We start from the raw sequence: 7,565 nt of genomic DNA on the forward strand, positions 1-7,565 counted from the left end.
CCTTTTGTGCATTCATTATGAATAGTCTATCAAACTATACTTTTGGGTGGTCCTCACTTTTTCTTTGTTTGGATTGAAGTGTCTAATAGGAAGAGAACTGACAACACTAAAGGCTATTGCATATAATACGCAAATCAGATGATTAGTTGAAGCAGCTGGAATCAGGATAGAACTTCCCTAACTAGGATAGAATTAGGCTATTGCATATAATGCGCAAAAGTGATGAGATAAGGTTATCAATCTTGAAAGTTTATAGTTTTCTGAACCTGAATCTGACAAAATGTAAGCAAGAGCTTAGAAAGATAACTTCACATCTAACCTGACAGAGCAATATAATCTCCTTCTTGGAAACAAGCCACATGGCATTTCTCTTCCTACCTAGTTAGAATGCCAAAACATTGCAGCTCCTGTACTCTCTTCTTTGGATGGATATTTACCGCTCTGACTGTGGACCTAATTCAGTGGAACTATCTTTATTAGGCTTATTTTATAGACTGGGATATGAAGATTTATCACAATTGGGATCAATGTTTATAGCATGTATAAATTTTCTGATAAGAGTTAGTATGATAATCATATTTTAAGATAAGTCGAAAAGAAAATATTCCATTGTTGGTGTTGATAGTTCTGCCAATGTACTTTGGGTTCTAGCTGATTATTCTTTTTAATATTGATGTCGATGTGTATGTGGCTTGTCTGCATCAAGTTAGCAATATATTGTGTGTATGTGAGTATTTCTACGGACTATAATTACAATCTTGTCAAACTACAGCTCAGTTGAAATCAGTCCCTCACTGGCTGAGCTACAAAGAGAAACTGTTGGAGAAGTTCGTAGTCACTTATCAAAGTTTTGAGTCGAATGCCGTGATGCTGCTGACAGGAAGGGATGGGGTATGCAGGCTTAGCTTTCATTTAATCATTATCTATATTTTGTCTAGTATAGAACTACTTATTGTTTTCATATAATATCTTTTCATGTAATACACCTAAAATCTTTACTAAACTGCTGTAGCTGTCTAGATGATTGCCTAATCTTCTTGATAAGATTTCCCTATAACATCTATGCACGGCAAGCTTACATAAACAGAACTTTGCCTCAATTAGAGATATATAGAATTCTCCAGTCTAGCATTTAACATGAAGTGCCCAATATGTGGGTTTGCTTATCCCAGCTCAGTACTTTTCCATTTTTAGGTGGTTCTTATTTCACTGTGCAGTTGGTAACTGTGTGTAGTTTTCATATAATTTTATTTATTTGATAGGGGACGTGCAGCAAGAGCCATGCTGGGTAATAATTCTTGATGTATTTTCTATCCTTGAATTGATAACATTATGTCTGATTAACTAATTATACTATTGAGAATGTGGATTCCCAAATCAGGAGTTTTCATCATTGCATATATCTGAGCCTCTCCATCTATTGGCAATTGATTTCAGAGTTGGAACTTTCAATTTTAACATTGTTAAATGTGAGACAATACCAATGGACCATCTGAATTCAAAGTTGCCATAGCTAATCTTCCTAAGCAATGGGTAATCTGAACTCCAAAGTTATTGTAAATAAGATAGATTATGTAGCAATATTTGTAACACATTCATGATTGAATATTAAAATGATTATCTCTTAGAACTTAAGAACTTTAATTGCCTGTATAGAAACCCCCGAATCAACAACCTTAAGCTTATGCTCAACAACAATGTACACTAAATTTGCTTGGTGGGGATTATGATGGGAAATCATAAGTGATGAAGATGGCCTAGGTGAGAACCCATCCTTGTCTGTAAGTCTGCCTGCGGTGGACTGGAAAGTTTGAAGTTGCAGACAAACAGAGTTGAGGTTGATTAACTGGAGAGATTGTGTGAGGATGAGAATTATAAGGAAAAAAGAACAAGAGGAGAAAGCTTTCTAGAGAGAAATATATTATGCATGACAAGAGGTGGTTTTAATAGACCTAGATAGCACCCTAAAAGTTTGATGGAAAGTGGAGACATTGGCAGGTTTTTAAATGCTCATGGGAACTTTTTTTATTTCTTTATTTTGGTTATATTTCAGGGTGATAGATTGATAATCTGGTGAATATTGGGGGCTTTGCCATTTTGGATATTCGCTTATACAAAATACCTTTATGTACTGATGCAAAGACATAAATCTAAGTTATTATCTGTCTTGAACTATGAGATACACATTGGATTAAGTTTGGACTTTAAGTGATTGTTGGTCTTGACTGCCTTGACAAACAGCTGCTGATATATAATGATGGCACAAATTTGTCTTGTCTGTTTCTCTCTCTATTAACTATACTAATTGTAAATTTAAATAATATTAATAGCCAACAAAGGTTGTTAGCTGGAAGTTTATATATATATATTCCATGTAGTCTAAGGGAGTTCCAGTTAATTAATCTCTGGCGTGGGAGTGAAATCCGTCTCTTGTTCTTCCAGGTACTTGATAATCTTCCACATGATCTCATCTATTCTGAAAATCAAGTTTCACCATGGAAGGAAGTTTGGGTGGCGAACCAAGATGGGTAAGCAACATTGTGTATGCGCTATCCATAAAATGCAATATTGCAGCTTATATCTTGCTATGTTTGCATCTGAAATCACTGAATAGTTGAGTAAGAATAAATTATTCATATCAACTCGGTCAATTGGTCAATCTGACCTATTTCTCTAAAGTAAGGGTACTCATTATGTTCCCATGAATATCTGTACTTTGGTAGGTCTGAACTTGTAAAAGTATTGAATTTCATTCCAGCCTTAACTGATCTTGTGGGATGGTCGATAGGAAAAGGTATCGAGTGTCCTTTAAGGTTTATACTGGTTATAATTATGTTTCCCTTCTGTCCACCATCATATTCATTCTCCAATATCATTTGCTATCATCTTATCTCTGACAAACCAAGTGGTATCAACCTTTTATTGAAACTGGTTAGATTAGATCATATTGGATACTGACTGTTGTTGCTATCACTGATTCTGGTCTAATTTGAGACTGAATTACCTTTGTTTTTATTTTTTTTCTTTTCTTTTCCTCTTTCTATTGTTTTGAAGGAAGTGCCCAATTTAAATAATTGATGAGTTATCAGTTAAAGTGTGTGCTCCTGGCGGTGGCTTGCCATATCATGTCTTACTTATACCACGAGCGTAACATATCTCTGCTTATGTTTGCTGTGAAATAAGTTATGGAAAACCTGAACGCAAATTACATTTTGATTCCACTGAGCTCTTGTTGAAAACTTTGAGATCCTGATTTTGATTTTTCTGATTATGCTTTTTCGTTTTGTTGATAATTGATAGGGAAACACTAACTGAATTGTACAAGCCATTGCAAGACTCACTAATTAAGAAATGCATTAAGATCATTGACTTTGAGAAAAAACAGGATTCTCAAAGCAGTGCATTATTAAAAAGTGTTTGGTCTAAAGTCTTCCCAAAACCTAGAAGAAGTTGGCTACCAACTGGTTGCTTGGTAAATCAATTTCTGTCCATTTGTTTTGTTTTATTTGGTTTTTTAGAAAACGAAATCATGCAATAATGTTGTTTTTGATCATCCAGAAACTGTTACATGGAGCACTACCAAAGATGTCTTTGATTGCTTCAGACTTTAGTTACCTACCTGACGTGAAAATACTTGGTGAAAGACCTCCATTGGTTTCAACCAAGGTATGACTACTTTTTTGAGTTTTTTCTGATATACCTGTCATAATATTCTTTTTTCTTTTTGAATCTTTCATAACATTCTTTAAGTACTTAATTTGTTTGAATTTTAACTTTGGGATTGGAAATGCATACTTGGTATTTATAATTCTGAGCCAATTTAAGCAACGGTAATCTAATTCCGGATTGGCCCAGCACAGCTCTAGATGGCGACAAGTTTATGTCATTCATGAAATGAAGTTGTATGTCCTGGAATTTGACCCATATGATGTCTAAAACCTAACCCGTTCCTAGAAATGTTCCACCTTCACCCTTTGCATCATCAAAAATTATTCCCGTCCTTCCAATTTTGTGAAACCCTAAAAGTTGCCATCACATCACCTCTCCCCAATGCCATTCATCTCTTTCTTCCACAAAGTTATTCCTCACACAAAGCAACACATTACAGGAGGCAATTTATTTCCTGCAACTGATGGCAGCACCCCCTGTGTGGGCACTACCAACTGTCATAGCCGCCATAAGTTTTCTTTTCTCTTTCGCCTTCTCTATGCTTAAGTGTGTTCATTAGATACTTCAAGAACATAAAGGTGTATTTGATATCTGGTGTGTGTGTGTGTGTTATATATTCTAAATGGTGGGTTCCGACCGCGGAGTAAATAGTATGGGATTGGTAATTATGCATTTTAGTTTAACATACTTCTATGTTGACCTTGTTATACATGCTACTCAATTCTAGTGCAGAATAGTATTTCACTGGCAGTTAGCAATAATATGACTACTTTGATTTTCTCTATCTACAGAAAGATGGCAGCAGCACAGACTATGGCAGTTATCTTGATGCAAAGGTACAGCTTTTGTTTATTTATTCCTATACTTCTATTGTAATCTTACATGCCTGCACAAAATGCTGTTTATATCTTCATTACACTGCCGATGTTTTATGTTTTTTTTTATTCCCTTAGCGTGATTAGGTGCATCACTGGAAGTATACAACATGGGTGTTGTGTTGATGCATCTTGTCCTTGTATAAAATGTATAGGAAAAAATTCTTTTGCTTGTAATAACAAGCATTGCTATTATGACCCTTTCTTTTTTCTCTTTTATATTTTTCGTAGCACATATACTAGATTTTGAGTCGCTGAATTTGTTACATGTCATAAACTCTTACCTAAGGGCTCATGATGTGGACCAGATACTGTGGGATTCTGGTCTTTATTATAGGCATCTGCACTCTGCGGCTTTCAGAGAGTACAGGGATTTCCCTTTTTATGTTATATAGTGTTGGTCATTAGTTGTCTTCTGGGTGATATTCAGATGCATTCTAATTACCTATAGATGGTTTGTTCTCGCTTGTTCTGTGGTGGACTACTTATCTACCGTTAAATGCTTTATAATCTTCTGTATTTATTCACGATAGTCATTTTACGTATGAAATATGAATTGGTTGTCTCTCATCGTTACCTCCTGTTCCATCCTGCTCTAAAACTGCAGAATTAAAGGATAGTTAGTTGCTCAGTTTCTTGATGGAAGAAGCTGTTTAGGGAGGCTGGAGAGGATTGGACAACTTCTTTAAAGGAGATGGATTTGATAAGTAAAGATTCTAATGCTTCGGGGAAGGGATAAAACCCAAAGTTCTTTGGGGCTGTGAGGTGATAGCTATAATTGCAGTGGTAAAGAAATAAAAGGATCTTAGAACCTACGGTGGTGCGGAGTTGGATGATTAATATCTTAGTAGTATAAATATTATACCCTTTCTCCATTATTCTAGATTGCAAGCTGTTGTAGTCTAGGTTCTAATATGTGCTAGCGTCAATTGAGCATTTTGATCTGTTGCTCAGAACTGTTACTATTTATCATTATTATTGAAGTTATTGAAGTTCTAAAGGTAAGGAACTTTTTTAACCTGAAAAGTTGTGCGATTTTGGTTTTCTTTGCAGGGGGATGCCGATATCTTCTTCCCTACCGAATTCTGGTTATTGGAACGTATTGATCATTACTGTTCTGGATGGAAGAAGCTGCAAAAAGATGACTCATCCAAAGAAGGAAAGAAGAGGCGAACAATTATAGTGAGTTATGTTCTATAGTAATGCACGTTTTTGTTTCCGTCAACCTTAGATACATTTCAGTTTCTACTTTTAGTGGCTTGTCAAGATAATGTTTTTTAGAGGGATAATTAAGATTAGTCAGATTTACCCTTTAGGCTACAATTTTGTTTGTTGTCAAAGTACACACTGTGTCCTGGGACCTTAGGTTCCATTTTCATTGTCCCCCAATATGAACAAGAAGATAAAAAATTAAAGAAAAGGTAGAACCAGTAAAAGGATCAATTATGTTTAAGGTTTGTAGCACGTGTTCACAATATTAGTTTAGAATGTTAAACACTGCACTCTGCTAATCGTATTTGCTTATGTTGTAGCTTGATACGTCATCATTCATGGAAGAATTTGGATTGCCCTCGAGGACAAGAACCAAGGATGGATACAATCCACTTTTGGATGACTTCAAGAATACAAAATTCTATTTAAGTGTCCCAACACATAATACTTCATAGAAGGCTGGTATTAGTGACTTCTTCATTTCCAAGTTGGCTTTGTCTTGCTGAATCTGGGTATCAAAATTATACGAGCATTGCATCACCAGCTCAACTTTTACTTGTATTTATCTGCATGATCAGAGTGTCTCTCTTCAAATATAGATACCTATGGCCGAATCCTTAGGAAACAGTGATATTATGGCTATTGAAGATGGAAAATGCAAGTCGGCTTTGTTATGAATACACAAGATGAGAATAATTTTAGAGAGAAGGTCCTGTAAAAAAGAGGATGTCATATTGCCATTGAAGCTGGGCATTCTCGTTTTTGTTTCACTTCTACGAGTTCTACGGGTCTTTTCTATTTGTTTCAGTTCTGAACTTCTGAGAGCAAGAGCTCGTATGGTTATATTTCCGCACCCTTATAATCCAAAATTACTTTGTATCTTTACCATGGTACTGGACCACTGGCCGATTCACTGTCAGTTTAGAACTTAAGATTAATTGCTACATTTCTAAGATTTTAGATGTTTGAGGTCTATTTTTTTTCTTTGTCAAATTGGGAATCTTCCCAAGATCTGTAGAAGTGCTAGCACACTGTTACATGGTCCCAGCCTCTCATGTTGGATTCAGGTACTAGAAACTGAAGGAGATGCTAACAGTTAGTAATGCTTTACATCATGAAAGTGATTATTTGAGTTCTGAATTTCATTAGACGAAGTTAAACAATTAGTGCATGAAGTACGTTTGTAGTTGGGGAATTACGAGGCGAGCTGGCTAGAAGGTTGCACTTTGTTTAGCGAAACAAGCCTTTAACCGACTTCTTTGCTTAGAGTCGGGAGTGCCACAATATGGACTTTGAGTTTGAAGTCTAAAGTAGGCAAGGTACTCCTATCTATTTAGAGATGATCGAAGAACTTTTGTATCCATTTTCATTGTAATCTTTGCATATTAATGAAGTTATCATCTAATATATAAATTCTAGTTTTTTATGTTGGTAGAAACATCAACAAATCAATCAACTCATCCAAATGGTACAAATTCATGGAATAAATTGGTTATCATCTAGCTTTATTTATTTATTTTTTTAAAGTATATAACTGAGAGTTGCTGATTACAGAAAAGGAGCTTAAGATCACGAATTCCGTAATCCATCAATTTATTGAAAACTTGAAAGTTTGAAATGTAAAAAATGGTGAATCACAAGCGCTGATGATCAATAATAAGCAGGGTCATGGAGGAGGCTATAGGTAGAGCCGATGCATGTGACGCTCATTAATTAAAGGAGAAGGCCGCCGTGAAAGTGAGAGGTGAAACTGTGACTCTCCCTATTAATCCCCAACAGGCTCCTCTCTCTCTCTCTCGTCGACCACCT

General features: G+C 35.6%; 1 pseudogene across 1 annotated transcript in view; it reads left to right on the forward strand.

The window, feature by feature from the left end:
- Window positions 1–6,466, forward strand: part of LOC101302500 — an 8,684-nt pseudogene extending 2,218 nt beyond the window's left edge. Inside the window, exons 4-11 of the transcript XR_183847.1 lie at window positions 733–891; window positions 1,263–1,303; window positions 2,443–2,528; window positions 3,301–3,472; window positions 3,559–3,666; window positions 4,461–4,505; window positions 5,598–5,726; window positions 6,077–6,466. The product of XR_183847.1 is annotated as an uncharacterized LOC101302500 (transcript). The remainder of the gene's footprint in view (window positions 1–732; window positions 892–1,262; window positions 1,304–2,442; window positions 2,529–3,300; window positions 3,473–3,558; window positions 3,667–4,460; window positions 4,506–5,597; window positions 5,727–6,076) is intronic.
- The last annotated feature ends 1,099 nt before the right edge of the window (window positions 6,467–7,565 follow it).

The sequence above is a fragment of the Fragaria vesca genome, linkage group LG1, assembly GCF_000184155.1.
Source record: "Fragaria vesca subsp. vesca linkage group LG1, FraVesHawaii_1.0, whole genome shotgun sequence".
In the NCBI taxonomy this organism is placed as follows: Eukaryota; Viridiplantae; Streptophyta; class Magnoliopsida; order Rosales; family Rosaceae; genus Fragaria; species Fragaria vesca.